Source organism: Danio rerio, chromosome 17 (assembly GCF_052040795.2).
Source record: "Danio rerio strain M-AB ecotype USA chromosome 17, GRCz13ab, whole genome shotgun sequence".
NCBI classification, from domain to species: domain Eukaryota; kingdom Metazoa; phylum Chordata; class Actinopteri; order Cypriniformes; family Danionidae; genus Danio; species Danio rerio.
Window position 1 is genome coordinate 29,667,546 of NC_141037.1, and position 20,459 is coordinate 29,688,004.

General features: G+C 35.5%; 1 protein-coding gene across 14 annotated transcripts in view; it reads left to right on the plus strand.

Annotated features, from left to right (window-relative positions):
* mdga2a (MAM domain containing glycosylphosphatidylinositol anchor 2a) overlaps positions 1 to 20,459 on the plus strand; it is a 347,889-nt gene that overhangs the window by 40,580 nt on the left and 286,850 nt on the right. For all 14 annotated transcript variants that reach the window (XM_087290654.1, XM_087290660.1, XM_087290651.1 and 11 more), the window contains one exon: positions 16,006 to 16,170. The gene's annotated coding sequence lies outside the window, so the exon portion shown is untranslated. The remainder of the gene's footprint in view (positions 1 to 16,005; positions 16,171 to 20,459) is intronic.

A 20,459-nucleotide genomic window follows, 5' to 3' on the forward strand; every position in this document is an offset into this window, starting at 1 on the left:
CACTAGCTCTCTTTAACATTTATCATATCTGACACAGCAGCAGTGAAAACCAGCATCGAGAGGTCTACAAACAGTAGGACCCCAAGGGGCTACCCATGTGCATATGTGTATGTGTGTGTGTGTACACTATTTTCTGTATCAATTTTCCACTACTTTTCTTTTTTCCATTAAATAAACCCCCCAAAGGTGGTAGAAGAGAATCTATCCTCTGGTGATTTCTGAAGTCATGCTTGACTGAAGAGATATAAATGTGAAATGTTTCCATCACACACACACACACACACACACACACACACACACACACACACACACACACACACACACACACACACACACACACACACACACACACACACACACACACACACACACACACACACACACACACACACACAAACACAGGCAATTCCAGATCTCAGCAAGCACATTAATATGAAAGGAACTCAACTCTGTGAAGGTCCTCCTTGCTTCTCAGGTCTCAGCGAGGGCCATGTGTTAGGGGATAAGGTGTCAGTTTGAGAACTAGTTAATGTGGAGAGAGGGAAATTAGAGGTGCTGATGCGAGCGAGAAGTGGCTTGGCTCTCCAGGGTCTCCTGCCTGCAGACCAGCAGTCGATTCAGAGCCGCATTAGAGATGCTCTTTTCAAGTCTTTTTTTTCTGCAAGACTTCAGAGCCAAGTTTACAATGGAAACTCGTTTCATTTCAGTTGAGCTCATGGGATGAAACTTGAACAAGAGACCATATAGACACCTTTGTGGCTTTTACACACAATTAAATTTCAATTGGAGTTGATTGCATTCATCTTCAAACAAAAGGACAATTATGGTTCTTTACAAAGGCACTAGACAATCATGTCTAAGTAGCACATCACTCTCAATGTTAAATGAAAAAAGACTGCTGGATTTATGCATACTGCTCTGTACATGTTTGATTCTGCTTCAGTACCATTTATCATATGTTGGAAAAGTGTGAGCATATGAGTTAGATGTATGACATCTATTCTGTAAAAATGAAATTGCAATTCATCATATACCGGGTTGTTTGGGTCATGCTACTGAAGGGATATTCACTCTAACTGATTTTCACCAGCAAAGCGGCCAGATGTCATTCATTTTTAATGAGCTGCTGATTTTTGTAGGCGATTAAACTCATCTGTATGCAAATAAGAAGCAATACAATGTGCCAACCACCAATGAATGTGAAAAAAGTGATCCATTGCATGATACGTGAAAACTGCATTATGAATACATTATGGAGATGCAGTAGTAAAAAAGGGAATTTAACAGTTTGCTGATTCTGCGGTTATTTCGCATAGTGGACTTCATTCGATGGCCATGAACAATGCATACTTTAACTTCCCTGCAAACACTATAGTTTGTTTGATTTTCAACATGTGAAGAAGATACTGCTTTCTATGCTGTAGGAGGACCCAAACTGAAATGGTAAAAACCAATTGCTTTGCTAGTGTTCAAATCACTGTGTTTGCAAATGCTAAGAAAACTTTTGTAATTAAAATATAAGGGGTTTGGGAGTAACGTTTTCATGGGTTCTAGAACTGTCAGGGGAAATAGCCCCTTTTTGGCATGTTTGCACTGCAGGAACAGGGAGTGATTTTAATTTACAAGAAAGAAGTTCACTTAGTGGCAGACCTGTGTATTCTGCTGCTGTGACTCATCTGCTTCAAGGATGGATGTGTTGTGTTGTGTGTTCAGAAATGCTTTTTTGCAGACCTTGGTTTGTGTATAATAAAAAGTTATTTGAGCTACTGTTGCCTTCCCCTCTGACCTTTGGCATCATCAAGGCCTTTTCACCACATAATTGCCATTTACTGCATATTCTGTAACCCCAAGAAAAGGGTGTGCTTGAAAACACCAGTTGATCAGCAGTTTCTGAAATATTCAGACCTATTTGACACAAACAATCCTGCCATGATCAAAGTCACTTAAATCCCCTTTCTTTCCCATTCTGGTGCTCAGCAGATCCTCTTGATCACCAACACACCAAAATGCATTGAGTTGCTGCCTGTCATTGGCTGTTTAGATATTTGTGTTAACAAGCAAATGACCTTAAGCAAGTGATCAGTAAGCTATACATTTATATAAATGCAGGAGCAAGAATGCATCATGTTGTCTTGAACTTTTCAACAATTACTTTTTCACTGTGGCTTCATGAACTAAATTATCAAACAGCATTTTTATGAGCTTATACTCCAGGTACTGTAAATAATATCTGACTACACAATACAAACCATTGCATCACAGGAACATTACAACAAAGGAAAGGTAGGTGGATGTTTAGCAGGTTACACAATAGTGCAAATAAACAGGATAAATAATTAATTTGTGCACATTAAAAATACACTGTTTCATAAGTTGCCAAAAGGCTATTACATTTGCTTTAAGGCAAGGGTTGTGTAGATACTTTCAAATAATTATTCAGTTGGCCTTGAAGTATGGATTGCTAGTAGCCACAAAGGATTGTAGTTGCTAAATCATTTTTTGACATACTGTATAGATCAGTGCTACTCAGAGAGTTTTGCTTTAGTCAAACACAACTGAACAAGCTAAACATAATGCTTTTTTCAGCTGCAAGGAATATTGTACTGTCAGAAAAAAAAGATTTTATCCAATATAACTAAAATGAAAAGACTGAGTAATCAGTTGAATCTATACATTAATTGGGAGAAATAGATTAAGGCCAGGTAGACTGGGAAAACCGAGAAAACCATTAAGGTTTATCTGATTCAGCCTGTTAATGAAATGAAGAACTTGTTCCATGTGTATATTTAATCTTAAGCTTTAAGTTTAATCTTAAAGTTTAAAGTTTGTTCATACTGGAAGAAATGCATACATTCCAATGTACCAGATAAACTCACTTGCCACTTTATTTGGTATACCTTACTAGTACTGGGTTGGACCCCCTTTTGCCTTCAGAACTTGCCCTAATCCTTTGTGGCATAGATTTAACAAGGTACCAGAAATATTCCTCAGATTGTTGTCCATATTGACATGAAAGCATCACGGAGTTGCTGCAGATTTGCTGGCTTGACATCCATGATGCTAATCTCCCATTTCACCACATCTCAAAGGTGCTTTATTGAATTTAGATCTGGTGACTGTGGAGACCATTTGAGTACAGTGAACTTATTGTCATGTTCAGGAAACTAGTCTTGAGATGATTCGCTCTTTATGACATGGCGCATTATCCTGCTGGAAGTAGCTATCAGAATGGTAATCTGTGGTCATAAAGGGATAGATATGGTCAGCAACAATTCTCAGGTAGGCTGTGGCGTTGACGTGAAGCTCAATTGGTTCTGGTCATGTTGTTGATGCCAAATTCTGACCCTACCATTTGAATGTCACAGCAGAAATCAACATTCATCAGAAAAGGCAACGTTTTTCCAATCTTGTATTGTCCAATTTTGGTGAGTTTGTGTAAATTGTAGGCTCAGTTTCCTGTACTTAGCTGAAAGGAGTGGCACCTGGTGTGGTCTTCTTTTGCTGCTGTAGCCTATTTACCTTAAGCTTTGGCATTCTGTGCGTTCAGAGATGCTCTTCTGCAAATCTTAGTTTTAACGAGTGGTTATTTGAGTTACTGTTTCCTTTTTATCAGCTCGGAGTCAGGCCTATTCATCCTGATACCTCTGTCGTCAACAAGACATTTGCAATCACAGAATTGCTGTTCACTGGATGTTTTCTCTTTTTCAGACCATTCTCTGTAAACCCTAGAGATGGCTGTGAATGAAAATCCCAGTAGATCAGCAGTCTCTGAAATACTCAGGCTAGCCTGTCTGGCACCAGCAACCATGACATGTCTAAAGTCACTTAAGTCCCCTTTCTTCCTCATTCTGATGATCAGTTTGTAGCAATAGACCATCTTGACCATTTCTTCATGCCAAAATGCATTGGGATTGTGCCATGTGATTGGCTGATTAGAAATTTGCGTTCATAAGCAATTGGACAGGTTTACTTATTAAAGTGGCCGGTGGATGTATATACTGATATTTTTCTAAATTCTAGTTACCTTATCTGAGATTCTTATTGGTTTTTAATGGAACACATAATTATGAATAAATTAATAAAATATCAACTCATTGAAATTTCGTTGCTGTTTTTCACATATTTTGAATTACTGAATACTAAGGCATTTGTGAAAAAAATACTCAGTTGTTTACCAAAGATTTCTAAAAAGCTGTCAGTGTGCTTTAACTGCTACATCATGATTTTTAATCTCATCATTTTCACTCAGTAAAGCCCTAGATGTATGAATAAACACTTAATTATCACATTGGTTCATTACATAAACATATGGTGAATTAGGGTAATCAGAGGCACCTAAGATCTGTTCACATTAGATTGCATTACTCTGATATGCATCTTGTTAAATGACTGGATAGCAGTAGGGAATATCACACATAGAGAGAATGTTGTTTTTGGAAATCTCACCCTTCTCTGTGGGTGGTTTGTCACATTAATGGATTAAGAATGGAAGTGGGGTAGTAGACTAAACAATATTTATTTCTTATTGCCTGTTACAGTACTAGCGCACACCCACTTTTGGCAGCAAACCAATGGGAAGCCAAAATAATAAAATAGAGATTCATGCCATCCCTGTGAGATCTGGTCTTTGCAATTAGTGGTGGCCTCTGTTCAATAGATGAGGATTAGACTTGAGTCTTCACTCAGCACCAAGAGATTTTCATTTAATTCCACAGAGCTGTGTGTTTACACTAATTATCCTCCCTATTGCTCATTGTGCAATCAATTGGTGGAAAGATTTTTCAAGAGCATTTTTGACACCACTCTGGGGAAAGGGGGGCAAGTTGTGCCAGGCTTTACTTGGGATGCTCTTTAGGCAAGTGGGTAAAACAACCTTTATCATTATAAACAGTTTATTCCGTCCTTAATTTTGTACTCTTAATAATAATTTGAATAATGTTGTGACTTTGTCCTCAGAAAGTCAGATATTCTGCTTTGAAAACATGCGTATATGCTGGAACATCTGTCTTTGTTAACCGCGCAATGCCAATTTAGCCAATTATATTTGAGCACCCCGGGTTGCATTTGTGAAAAACAGCAAATTTCTTTCATTCAGTCAGAAAGGCTCTCAAAGTATGCGTTTTTGACCAAAATGCGACCACCGGTGGACAGTAGCAGCCTCAAAAATGGGACACAGCTTCAGAGTTCAACATGAGGTGGTTATTAATTAGCAAATAAATCAAATGTAACGAATGCAAACATTAGGTTACATTGTTACAATTGTTTGTTACATTAGGTTACATTGATACATTGTTTGTATTCGTTACATTATGCATTCGTAACAATTTGTAACCCGTTTCCTAACAATACGCTATGTGATGAGATTTGCAGTGATGAGCAATTTGGCTGTTTGCACCAGACAAAGCACAACAGAAATTTAATTACTGTTGTTCAGAAGCACAGAATAGTGCACTCACTGCACTACAATAAAATGGTAAGGTTTATAATCTAATTAATACATTAATATCGCATACTGTTGAATGAACATGACTTAAATCAGTCATAGGCTTGATAATCAGGTGCACACTCCTGTTGGTGTTATCAATCTGGCAACCTGAGCTTGCGTGTGTTTTGAACAAGGCCTGCAATACCTAGTTCAACTACTAAATGTCAAGCTTACATACTGCACCTTTAAAGTTGTTTGTTTTTCTGAACCATTTTCATTAAAACCACACACAAAAAAACATTTTTAAAAATAATATATGTAGATGGTACAATGGACAAAGTTAATTAGACATTTTTATAAAAACAAGAAACCTTATGTAAAACTGTCAATTAAATGTACAAAAAAAATTGAAACAAAATGTACATGGTTTTACATCGATCCATAAATCATAACTCTTATATTGATATTCAGAAGAGTTTAATCTGATAAATGTGGAATGTTCTTATTGTTGTTTTTCCCTTTAAAAACATTAAACTCCTAGTTCATAGTGAACAAAGGACAGTTTACAAAAGATCTAAGCCAACTAAAGCATTGTAATTCCACATTCCATCCATCAAGGTGGCAGAGAAATATGAGATGTTGCTCCCTTCTTGCAATTTCCCAGGCTAGCGATGCTTCTTCAGTACAGAACTTCATGGGGAAAATCCTTAATGATTTGCTTTTGAAAGGCATATTTGTCCCTGCCAGCACTGCCTCAGATTCATAAAAAAATCTGGCACTTGGTCGCCCTCAAGTTTCTCAATGAGACTCCGTAATTCCCACATTTGGATGCAGAGCTCACTATCACTGACACACTTTACCCCTCAGCTAACACTTTGGTTGAAATGTCACATTTAATAATTCATGGCCAATTTTAGCCAAATAATTTACATGGTTTTGAACTTTTTATCACATTTTTGTGCTTACAGTTAAATTGTTGTCCACTCTGAAGGTCACTGAATAATTCAGAAAGAGGCATGTCTCTCCCCCCTCTTCCCAACTCTAAAGACCTTTTGATTTCCTTTTCTTAACATACAAATGGTGAAAACCCAACAGATTAACATGCTTCTTAAATCCTGCGCATTTACTTTTGACATCGATCAAACGAAAACACCACACTCATCTCTGCCCTTGGAGGTGACCTTTTACACTTTTGCAATTCATAAGTTTGCATTAGCACACAAGACACTTAACCCCCGGCACGAAAGAGATACACCGCTATCCCACTCCACATCTCTGTTTAAGAGTCTACAACATTTCTCACCCCGAGACTTGAAGCCTCTCATCCAGGTATTAGCAACTTGGTCTAGCTTTTTCATTTAGGTGCCTGACTGGAATAATAACATTTTTAAAAACCTCTGCATGTGCCCTGCAAGTTAAGAAGCTGATGAATTTTCATGAGCTCATCCCGCTGTCTGTACGTGGAGCTCACGGTGAATAAAACAACACCTCCGTAATGAAAAGATAATTATAGCCCACAAAGCTATTGAGTTTTCCAATAATCAGTTTATGCCAGGCTGCGTGTGAGGTGAAATGGGGGAAACAGAAGAGAAGGATAAAGAAAGGGAAACATGGGAGTCAATGAGAGGTTTGCCATTGTAAGATTTTAATTTCACACCTTACTTTACACGATTCAGACTAAAACAGTCCCCAAAGATGATGCTCGTGCCCTGGGGCTTCTTATACAAGCAGTACTAGTGTTAATTACTCTGCAACAAGCACATAGTGCATATCTCTTGATCTTTGTGAACACATTTTATTTGCAAAAAAAATCACTGTTTGGATATGTGGCGCAATTTCAGTAACATAATTAGAAAAAAAAAGTTGAATAAATAATTGATCCCAAAAGTTTATTTTTTTCTTTATTTCCTTAAATCTGTGAGAAGAGATGTCCCATGGCAATCTCAAATCATGGTAACAGAGTCCATCAAAACTTTTTTGACTTTTAACTTGGTCAGTTTTAGCTTGATGCCTTTTGATGTATCTACATCAAATTGTATATACTTGTGTCTATTCATTGGGGTGTGCGGTATGACCAAAATTCTATTCCATGGCAAGAGTAATTTAAATTCACAGTAATGATATATTTCATTATTTAGTTATTAAAATGGGTAGTTATTACAGAAAGACAACACAGCATTATAATAAATAAACTCAAAGGGCTGTATCATGCACCTGGCACAATAAGGCAAAAGAAGTGCACCCTAATTTTTCATGTTTTGCACCATGTTTTTTAAATAGCAAATCCATTTGCGCTACTTTGTGAACTCATGGGTGTGCCTGTCTATAAAGAAGGTGTGTAAGGAGCATTGTTGGTGAGTTGCTATTTTGAGAAATGCAAATAAACCACGCCGTTGACCAAGTGAAAGCCTGTCGAAAGTCCAGTGCAGAGCACGTTAGTTCATGTTTATTTATATAGCTCTTTTTTTTCACCTCCTTCATGTCTGGTGGGCTTTTTTCAATTTAGTCTTGACAAATTGCATTTTTATTATAATGTTATTATTATTATCAGTATTATTTATTATAAGCATATTTATATAAGTTTCAGTAAAAACAAGTTTACATTTGTCGGGTTTTTGAGATGTCTGCATTAGCATATTGGGCATCTGAATAAGGACGTTTGTTTGGATATAACTCATTTTTTTGACCACACTTTCTTATTATTGTTCATTTATTTGTTTGCTGGAAATTAGAACAGAATTTACAAATAGTTTTGAAACAAATATTTGCGCTTAACAAATGAAACATGTGGGCTAATGGCTGTCTTCAGTGGAGTCACTACAGTACTTTTTTTCTAATTCACGAAAGTAAAGAAGTAAAGTAGAGTAAAAGTAAAATAAAGAGAAAGTAAAGAGGCCAAATGAGGGTGGCTCATTCTTTATCTTCGTGGTGAAAATGGTCTGTTTAACTGTTTTCTCGCTAGTAAAGCATTAGGTTTTTCCATTCAGTTTTTCCACTTGCAAAGACGTCATGTAAAAAGCAAATGCACCATGGTGAGACGCAACTGACTCTTAAAGGGATTGGGAGATGACACTCTAATTTATTCGGACACGCCCTTAATGCTTACATGAGCTTTAGACTTTGCACCTAGATCATTAAAATAGAGCCCAAATACTCCAAATATTAAAAGGACTTCACCTTTTTTAGCTTTTATTTGAACCTTGTTAAATAAAAGTAGAGATCCACAATTGAATTTGTGTCCATATTTTTAGTATCTTTTTTGCTTAGTTGATGCTGATATCTTTTGTTTGTGTGTTTTTCAAGAAATGTTAATTTACAGATTAATTCACAGGTTAATTTACAGACTCGCATTTGAGATTTTTTTTCCCATAAGTGTTCGCTTATGATAATTTAAGATAAGACTTGTGATTTTATGACCTCAATAGATCCTTTGTTCCTAGAATTACCTTTTTTAGTGTAACACAGCAGGCCCTGAATACATTTTTAATGGGGCAGGTACTAGTACCCAGCAGGAGGCTGCTTTGGAGCGATATTGTAAAGAAAAATGATTAATAGAGCAGAGACTGAATTAAGCTCTGTATGATTGGTGTCACATCGAATAAGTCAACCTTTTTTCATATATTCTGACCAATATATGAAACAAGACCAAGCATTTCAGGACATAACTTCATGTTATTTGTAGGGCATGGCAAGGTAATATCACATTACAAACAAATGGCTCTGAAGACACACACACAAACAAGCAATGGGTCATATGACTGGTGGGATGTTTATAAGTACTGGCTTTGGATGGGTGTCATAGATAAGCAGCGGCATAGTCAAAAATCAAAACAAATGTTTTATTAGTTTGAAATTACTTAAAAATGGAGACCAATTCTAAACACTCTATCACATCTCTTTGGGCTGTGAATTTATTATTATTATTTATTTAGCTGTTTTGTTTTGCATTGGCTGACTCAAAGGTCCTTATTCTTAAAATAGACTTTACCCTATTCGAATATCTTCTGTCTTTTCCCTCCTGCAGTGAGTTAAGAGTCACGATCAATGAAACACGCCTTTCACATAGACTTTTTCTTTTGGGTTTGGCTGCTGCATCGATAATGTAAATAATACTGAAGTCTGATTTATGTTAAAAACCAAAGCATTGAAGGGCTGTTTCAGTGACTCTATAATTCCAGACACAAGTATGACCTTTGCTAAGCATTTACTCCAAAAATGCACACTTGCTGTTTCCTGATTATAAACAATCACTGGAATTATACAAATAATTAAAAAATAACACTGCTTTACATGGCTGTTGTTGTTGTTGTGCTGTATGAATAGTAAATAGACTGGCAAGTGCTGACAAATTGCTTGTGATAAATCAAACACATTAATGCTGATGTTTCTAATTTAAATGGAGAATAATGAGTACAACTGATTTGTACTCAGTAGAATGGCTTCTTAGTTAAGTGACTAATAAAAGACATGTAATAAGCAAGGAGTAAAAAGCTGCATGTTTTAATATTGTTATATATTATTATTATTTTATCTATGTACATTTTGAAAGGGAAATATAATAGTTAACGATAATGTAAAGATAATAGTCAATTAAATTCAAGTAGTACTGGATTGAATGCATTTAATTCTATACTTGGTAAACAATAAAGAGTATATTAAGTAGTTATAATTATACATAGAAAATCACTGTATGTGCATGTTATATATGTTATATATATATATGTATTTTTACTCGGTGTCAAACAATGAACTAAATTTATATTACCAACCAACCAAAAGATCAATTATACAAATAAGTTATCTGGAATTAAATACAATGAAGACACAAATAATTGAATGAACTATGCCAGCAAAAAGAATGAATAAATTAAAGCTATTAATAAAAAACTATTTAATAAAAGTAAATATTTTGTAAATTAATATAATAATGAATAAAATTACCAACAATTTTTTTTAAATAAAAATTAATGATAGATATGAATTAATACATTTATTAGGAATAAATAAAAATGTACTGCCTAATTACTCCCGTGTTTTCAAACCTTTGAGTTAATTTCCATTTTTAGTACAACTATCCATTTTAAAATGTATAATAAACAAACAATTAATAAAACTGAACTTTATTTTAATCTTAAATTAAATATAAAACAATTTATAATAATCAAAAAGGAATTACACATTTAAACATCAATGTATTTAGTTATGATAAATCAAATCAAATAATTAACAAATATTTACTTTAATAATACATGTAGTAATAATTATGAACCAAAAAATTATTTAATGAACTAAAATTGTCATTAATATTAAGCCCATTATTCAATATATACACACACATACTCTGTGGTCTTAATAATCCAGCACTCCAGACTGATCAGGAAGGTTTGTAGATGTAAGTGTTACTATTTTCCTATTCAGCTCTTCTCTTGTCTTGCTACACTTGACTGTTAATATAAGTTGATGACGGCCTTTAGAAAAACAGAAGCGTGTATTTAACCCCAATGGCTTATATGATTTCCAAGAAATCCTGCCATCTGAAGAGGCTTTCAGCATGAGAGCTGCTTATGAGGCATTCAGACATTACAAAAAAAAAAAAAAAAGAGCGCGAGAGAGAGAGAGACGCCACTTTCTCATGATCTTATGATCAGAGCAGGAGAGAGAGATTGAACTAAAAAGATAAACCGCAAAAGCAATGCAGAGAGACAGGAAGGACGAGAGAATCAAATCTTCATCATCTTATTTGGTTAGTTGTCTCTCTTGTTGACTAATTCTCCAGCTGAATGGAGCAGGAGGGAGTTTTGATCAATGCACAAACCCACCTCCCTCCCTCAATCAAAGCTGGATTACGCTGTGTGAGACAGAGCCTCCTAAAGACATTATTATCCAAGTCCCGGCTCGCATTATGAGGCTGTCAGCTCTCTTCATAGGCCTTAAGACACCCCATCATCCTCTTCACTCTGTATATCAACATTCTGCTATTGAAGTTTCTGAAATCTTCAATCTTTTTGTCATTTACACTGCAAGTCGATATGAACAAGGAGCAGTCCAAAAGGTCAGGTCATATGTAATTTCATAATCTGCTGAGGCTTGACCCAGCTGTACAATATAGAGTTTGTTAAAGCATTAACTATGGCAAACTATTTTACAGAAGCAAATTGACAATTGTAGAGATGGATTGACTAGAAGCATCAATAGCTGTGGAGATGAAACTGACTGATAAAGCAGCACAGTGTTGTAGCGTATTGAGTGTGAAATGGGACTCACATATGGAGTGTGTGTGTGTGTGTGTGTGTGTGTGTGTGTGTGTGTGTGTGTGTGTGTGTGTGTGTGTGTGTATTTTGTGTTGGCCACTCTTAGTATAGCACCGAGTTGGTTGTCCATCTGCTTGTTCACAGACTAGTTCAATAAAAGTAAAAGAAAAGAAAATGCCCACATGTGTTAAGCCTCTTTCTAAAAGCAAACACAACAAGTGTGTGGTATTACTATATTTTTATGAAATATATATTCTTTTCTGGCCAAAACAGCATCAGTTTGTCTTGGGAATGACAGATACAAGTCTTGCACAGTGGCCAGAGGGATTTTGAGCCATTATTCTTGCAGAATAGTGGCCGGATCACTACATGATGCCAAAAAATCCAAAGTGACTCAATAATATTTAAATCTGGTGATTGTGCAGGCCATGGAGATGTTCAACTTCACTTTACTTCACTTAAGTTCCCCGTCTTGCTGGTGTGTGTGCACCTAATACATGACTTCGCTTTCAGGATTCAATGTTTGAACCACTGGTTGCACATGGTCCTCAATAGTGGTTAGGTAGCCTTTGGCAGTGATGCGCCCATCTAGTATTGGGCCTAGGAAATACCATGATATTGCAGCTCAAACCATCACTGCTTCCCACCCATACTCCACATGCAACAGTCTGGGTGATACAATTTTGTGGGGCTTCTCCACACCGTAACTCTCCTAGATGTGGGAAAGGCAGTGAAGGTGGAATCATCAGAGTACAATACATGTTACACATTGTCCACAGACCAAAATTTTTGGTTGGAGCCATTGAAATCGACGTTTGTCATTGGCACGAGTGACCAATGATTTGGCTATACAAACATGACCATGTATATTGATCCTTCAGAGCTCCATCAGGAGAGTTGAGGTTTTATTCTGCAGTGAGTTGGGCAACTTGGGTTTTATGTTGTTTTGATACAATCTGGGTCAGCACTTTGACATCCCTTACTGATGGAATGTGCAATCAATGAATATTAACCACCAGGCTGGTCAAAGTTAGTGTAAATAATCATTATACTGATTTTATATCAAAATCAGAATGACATATAAAATAATTAATAAATGAAACATGAACATTTAAAACTGATATACAAACTTTTGCCATTTAGATACCCATGTAGTGTACAAGTTGCTGTAGGAGCAGTCTAAAAGGACAAGTCACATATGGTCACATTTAATTTCATAATCTGCTGTAGCTTGAACTATTTGTATAGTGTTCAGTTTGTTGAAGCCATGACAAAAGCAAATGATTTTAAAAGAACAAATTGATAATTACAAAGATGGATCTGCTGGAAGCATCAATAGCTGTGGATCAGACCGACTAAGAAAGCACCACAGTGTGCAGTGTTGCTCGTTTTCAAACTTTCTGAAAGTTTTATGAAAGAACATGATAGCTATAAATAATTCACTACCCAATGCCTGTCAGTAAATTGTGTTTAAATATTAAGGCTAGTTCTACCCTCAGCTTTGTTTTTCGAATTTTGGAAAATGGCAGACTTGCTGAGAAAAGTTTATGGAGGGTTTCAGCAAGAAAGCAATTAATAAATACATTTAATTACTTGATTAGTCAACATTAATTTTTAAATAAATAAATAAATACACACGCGTACACATACATTTTCATATAGTTTTTGATTAAACAAAATACTGGGATAAGTTTTACAAGACCATACTGTTTAAGCCAGGGGTGTTCAAACTCGGTCCTGTAGGTCTGGTGTCCTGCAAAGTTTCTTTTCAACCCCAATCAAACACTTGGGCTAGCTAAACAAGCTCATACTAGGCTTTCTAGAAACATCCTTACAGGTGTGTTGAGGCATGTTGCTAAAATCTGCAGGACACCAGCACTCCAGGACCAAGTCTGGACACCCTTGGTTAAACATTAAACATTCAACGTGATCTTTTTTTACTAGTATTTTTTGAGAGTAAACTGTTATGTTGCAATTGTATATGAGTTACTTTCTTTTGTAGAAAAAGGAAAAATTCAATGTTGATTCTGCTTTTTTTGGTGTTCAGGAACAGCCTTTATCCCTATTCACTTTCATTATATTACATTATAAATATAAAACATTGGACATTCTGAACATCTTCTTTGGTGTTAAACAGAAAAAAGAAGCCATAAAGGTTTGGAATGACATGAAGGGGATGTTCAGTTTTCTGTTCAACTGGCCCTTTAAGTGTAAACACTCAGATCTTCATTGTTGTTGTCCGACTGTAATACACTCTGCTAAGATGCTGCAAGAAAATAACTTGGTTTTGCTGAGAGAGAACATACTTTACAGAGCAACACAACACGATTGTTTGATTTGTTTTGCTCCCTTGCTTCAACTGGTCAAACCTCAAAGCACCAGGTCAAACAGAAAGAACACTGTCCATGACAAGCAGACAAAGTTAGAAAAGTAAGAAAAAGACTATCAATGATAATCTCGAAATGTAAGGAAGTTGAAATAATACAGTTCTGTACTATTCATCCAGATCAGTGATGGACAGACTATAAGCACATACAGTACTAATTTAACAGTACTGTACAGACACTCAGATAAAATAATTCTCCAGTATAAGCAAGTACTCAAGTACAAATTTATCTAATTAAATACAAATATTTTAATATTTGGGGGTGGGGGGGGGGGGGGGGAGCGTTTCCCAAAACCATTGTTAACCAACTTGCAAGTTCGGCCATTGCCAACATAATGTAGTTCAGCAATTAAGTGTTTTCTTGAATCCATCATTCCAATGAACATTCACAAACGTGTGAGGTATATTTTCTGACTTAAATAGATCTTTAAAATAATCATTTTGTTCATGACATGGACACAGTTAGCAATGCCAACTTTACTTATTATACATGGCTATATTTTTGCATTAAACCAAGAAGGGTTTGTAATTTTTTAAGTCTAGATAGGATACAGCTGAGGATGCACAGATCATTTTTTAACACTGTAAAACAATAATTCATATTTTTACATTACTGTGACGGTTGGGGTAGGGGTAGCCATTAATAAAATACAATAAATGGGAGATGTAATAAATAATGTAAATAAACCTCTTTAACTTAAATCTTTAACCACCTCTAACGTATCTTATCTAGCAACAATCGCTTGTTGATTACTTTAATTTACTTTTCTCTGATTACATATACAAGTGAAAGTATTTTCAAAAATATCAAATATATTCAAATATATTTATATAAACAAATTGTGTATGGATTTATGTATGTTTGTTTGTATTGTATTGTATTGTACTGTATGAACAAAAGAAAAAGTCTGTCGATTTATATTATGCTCATAATCGTGTATGTTTACATGTTTATATCGTGCTGCCGTAAAATACATAATTTATGGTAATACTTTTTATAGTTTATATGAGTATAATATTATACAACATTGGATGCAAAATTTACAATCTTGAAAGCACAAAGTTTACATTTTATTTAGCGATATTTTAATTTGGGCCTGTAATCATTTGTCTTTAAAAAATGTTTAATATTTCATTAACGTTTATGTTATATTTTTACTTTCTTAATTAAACATTTACCTTGAAGTTCTAAATGAAGTGCGAATATTAGCACATTTGAATGAGTGGATTTACTAGTGTATAATTTAAAATAACAAAATTTAATCATTTTAAGTCTTTTTCAAGCAATGTATTATTAGATTCAAATTTTACCAGTTAAAAGCGATTTACTATAATCACAGCAAGATAAAATCATAAATGAGCATAAGAAGATGTGATAAAAGAATAACTTCCTTAAATGTAGTCACAAATAATCACTGAATCATTTTTTTCAACTGTGAAATGACTTCCATGAAATATCTTGTAAACTTTATAGCATGCAACACCTTGCAGTATATTTCATTTACCTCAGAAAAGACATTCCGTATCCAACACTTGTTTGTTGATCCTTATGCTGAGAATATGCACTATAATACAAATAACATCTATTCTAAGAAATATGATCACACTGCTCAGATACAGTAGCTACTCGGATACATTTAGGCATGTATTATTTGCTATTCCTCACATCATTTCTCACTTTGCTTTGTACTTTTGCCAAATTTCACAAAATCATGTTTTGCTATTCAGATTTGTATTCAAATTAGCATTGCCATAAGGGTGTTAAAAAGGAAAAAAACTGAAAAGTAGAATTAGGAAACACACATTCTGTCAGGATTGATAATTCTAACTGTTTTGTAAGCAGCCAGTGGTGTGAAAGAAGAAGCTGCTCTGTCTCATTGTGTTTACCTCAAGCTGGATGCAATTTCAGATTCTGTTCTTCTTTCCTTCACTATATACTGCAGCGCTGGAGGACAGAGTGAAGCCAAGGCTGAAAAACAGAATGCAAGGAGAATGACAGAGAGAAGAGGGACGGAGGGAAAGATAAAGACAAAGAGAAGCAAACATGTTGCTACCAAGGCAATGATGAGGCAAGCTGTCACTTGGCTGCAGTCCTTTTACAGCCTGAGGTGAGAATAAGGTTTTCTTGAAGATGTTTGTGAGGTGTTCTCAATGAACTAGCCAGAGGAATACAAAACTGAATGACAAATGTGTTCTCTCTGTGTCGTAGGGCGTTTTATTTTGAGTTGCAAGGAGAAATATTAACAGTGTTAATGGAGAAATTTCAATAAGGTCAAGTACAACAATGTACTTGCTCCTTTTTATTTAATATATTTTATGTACAATTAACAACAACGTCAAAACTAGATTAAATAATCACTATAATGCAGGGTAAATGTTTTATGCAACACAGGCTCATTGGGAATACATGCTTTAGGCTACATTTTTTTTGTGAAACCTCAGAAACGTACATGTATTCGACTAGTTCCAAGGTAAAATGAATGCTACAGGGTAGTATGACACCCAACAACTATTGTTCCTAGTCACACTAATAATAATTACAGAAACTTATTATTAACAAATAAAAGATTATATCAATGCACTTTTTTGCACAACACCAAATATTTGCCACAAAACACAATGTCAATTATATGTAAAGAAGTATCTGCATCTGAAATGGTGTGCAGCAAATGGCTTACATGAACTCAAGAGTTGTGACCCAACAAAACCAGTTGGGTAATTTCCGGGGGGCCATGTTATTTGTTAAAAAGTGCTGTGAATTCTCACAGTCTTCAATAAAGTCTTCTTTCCGTAAGAACTTTGGTCAGCTTACTTATTTTATGTATTAGAGTAATTAAATACATTTGGCGAGCCACCCAAGAATGGTTAAGCCACATACAGCAAAATCTAACAATTTGGTGAGCCAACCAGAAGTGAATGGTTTCTAATCTGATGTTGTCCTCACATATGTATAATCATATGGACTTTAATAGTGTGGTTAGTTTGCTCGGTAAGTCATTTTTTACAGAGCTGTACCCTTTGTGATGCAGAGGGCTCAGATTCAAATTCGGTAAGAACGATTTGAGCTAATTGAAGTAATTTTAAGGTAAAACCACTGTATATGGTTGCAGTGCGCATTTCTTTTTTTGTTTACTTTTTTAGAGCACTGTTGGGTCTAGAGAGGGGTTTAGGTCAGTGGTTCCCTAGGTTATCTGTACGACAAGTCTTGCCTTCTTGTGGACATGTGCAAAATGGATGTGTATTTGAAACAAACAACAAAAGGTACCCTAAGTAAAGCATTTTAAGCTTTTAAAAATATAGGTCGCGGCAAGTATTTCAATGAGCCTGGCCTGGTTATATGCCTTCAACAGTAAAAATGTCAAAAAAATTTACAGAATGATTAGATCAAAAACCAAAGTACTAATTGAATTAAACATGAACAAAATAAAAATGTTTGAACTCATTTGTTTGTCAAAATCTTTAATCCTGTTGCCAATTGAACTTGAATTATGATGTGGTTTACAATTCAACATGAACTATGATAAGTCTAAAAGTATTATTAAAATATAATTTTTAGAAATAAATAATAATATTTAAATTGGTATTATTAAACATATTATTATTATTATTATTATTAATTGTGTCAATTTATTATTTATTCATGCCAATAAAACACATAGCTTGCATTCAAATTATGTCACTGCTTTCACAAAATGAAGAGTTAATTGGCACCAAAAATGTAATTTTTGTGAAAATGTACACCGAAATGCATAAAAGGTTTTTTATTTTTATTTGAAAAGGGGCTTATGTAACTGAACTGTATCTTGAAATTTGCCTGATGAAAGCAGTAATTAATAGCATGTGCTATTTGCATTGTTTTACTACCCTGGTTTAGACTTACTCGCTAAAGGGCTTATGCAAATCGAGTATTAAATTATTTAAGCAGATTAAGGCCAAATTAGTGTCAGAATGTAATCTCACTAAGGTGCAGATGGGATGTGGAAAGTTATGTGTATTTGCTGTTAACAATCCGCAAATTAAAGAACAGATGCAGCAGCTCATTTTCATAATGTCCAGTGCGATCTACTAACAGCAGCACAAATTGAAGATAATGTGGCTTAGTAAGATGTATTTAGATAACATGAATTAAGGGACAGTCTTGGCTTTGTGGTTTGAGAGTCAGACTTGTGATTCGAAGGGTGCAGATTTGAGTCCCGGTACTGGCAGGGATTGTAGGTTGGGGGTTTATGTGTGTGTGTTTACCAGTTTGTGTGAACTTGGATGGGTTAAATGCAGACTCCAAATTCTGAATATTGCATGCCATACTTCGCAATGCCATAACTTTGCTTCCTAGTTTTTTGCTACAAGTACTACAAATATTAACTAGTAGTACACTCAAGTACACTTGCAGTAAAAAATAAACTTAACATTTACTACTGTTACATTTATAATACCCTTACAAATAGTCTTTAATATACTAAAAGTGGTCCAATTTAGGCCCAAGTGATATTCAAATAGTACACTTACAAATATGCTACTAATACATATATTTTATTATGTTTACTACATGAAGTAGCCTTAAACATATGCTTTGACTTTACTTAAGTATACTTCATTAAGTACATTTTCCTAACAGTTTACCCCCTTTACATTTCAACATGATCATTTTTCAAACTCCAATGTAGCTACATTTCACAGAACAGAGGAAACTTGGGGGAAACACTAGGAGCAGATATTGCTCCCTGACAACTACTCGTCAAAATGTACTGGCTTACAGATGTGCATTTCATTATCATGAACCCTCCCATGGGTTTCTTCTTTTACCGTGGTTAGTGACACCACACAATATGAGATAAGATCTGGACTGTAGTTTCTTAGCCAACCTGAAAACTTAGCCTACTCGAAGACTTCAGAACAGTCAGTATGTGAATATATTCTTCCAATGCAGTCTATAGTTGAAGAAAAGTTTTTTATCTAGAAGTTGTCATTTTAAGCTGACAGTGCTTTGCATTGCATTGCACTGGATTTCCACAATATCTCTGAGCTAGAGATTTTCACACACCACCCAAGCAACAACTGCCTACCTAAGCCATATCGTCCTTTGGAATTACAATAACCTCCTTCTGTACCCTACCCCTGTCTTGCATACCGGTATCTTTCTTCCAAGCCTGGTCATTCATCACTAGAGGCTCTACCAAAGCATGATTTTTATCCCGAGTCTTAAATGAGAGGGGGAGAGTCATGTGGAGAAGGAGAATTCAAGCATGAAACCAGGCGAGTCAGAGAGCTGTCGACCTCTGCTAATGATGCTCACAGCATAGCCAGGGTGACAAATCGGCTTTCTAACAAACAGCATCTAGTGAGAAAGCCCAGGAGAGAAACAGCAGGCCTGCTGTAATGCAGAGAGACTGCAGTAGGCCACACTTAATGCCTTTTTTATGCCATTCCATTGGTTACTGTAAATCTCCCAAAATCCCTTTTCACATGTCTTTAAATATGAGAAAATGGAACAATGGAGGCAAGCAGAAAAGCCTTTGAATGTTTTCAGAACAAATCTTCATGGCTGGCAAACTGAGACGATTGATATTAAAACATTTTTTGATGCGTTTTATGCATTTGCATTGCCTCATGGGACTTTCATTTCTGTTCTGTTCTTTGGTTTCAGCAGTAAGAATTTGTTTTGGAAGTCAACAAAATGAATTTTATTGGCATCATTAATTGTTTGTAATATATTGTCAAAAAAGTGGTACAAATAAAAAAAATATATTATATATAATAAATCAATTTAATAAATAAATATATGCAGCAGCATGGTGGCTTGGTGGTTAGGACTGGTGCCTCACAGCAAGAAGGTCACTTGTTTGAGTTCCAGTTGGCATTTCTCTGTGGAGTCTGCATGTTCTCTTTGTGTTCGCGTGCTATAGGTGAATTGGGCAAACAAAATTGGCCATAGCATATGAGTCCATGTGTTTGAATGAGAGAGTGTGTGGATGTTTCTCAGAGCATTCACTGTGTAAAACATATGCTGGAATAGTTGGTGGTTCATTCTGCTGTGGTGACCCCTGAAAATCAGGAACTAAGCCGAAGGAAAATTAATGAACCAAATATATAAAAGCAAAACTGATGATGGAAATGCTTCATTGTCACCAAAATGAAACATTATCATTCATTCATTTTCTTGTCGGCTTAGTCCCTTTATTAATCTGGGGTCGCCACAGCGGAATGAACCGTAAACTTATTCAGCAAGTTTCTACGCAGCGGATGCCCTTCCAGCTGCAACCCATCTCTAGGAAACATCCACACACATTCATACACTACGGACAATTTAGCCTACCCAATTCACCTGTACCGCATGTGCTTGGACTGTGGGGGAAACTGGAGCACCCGGAGGAAACCCACGCGAAGGCAGGGAGAACAT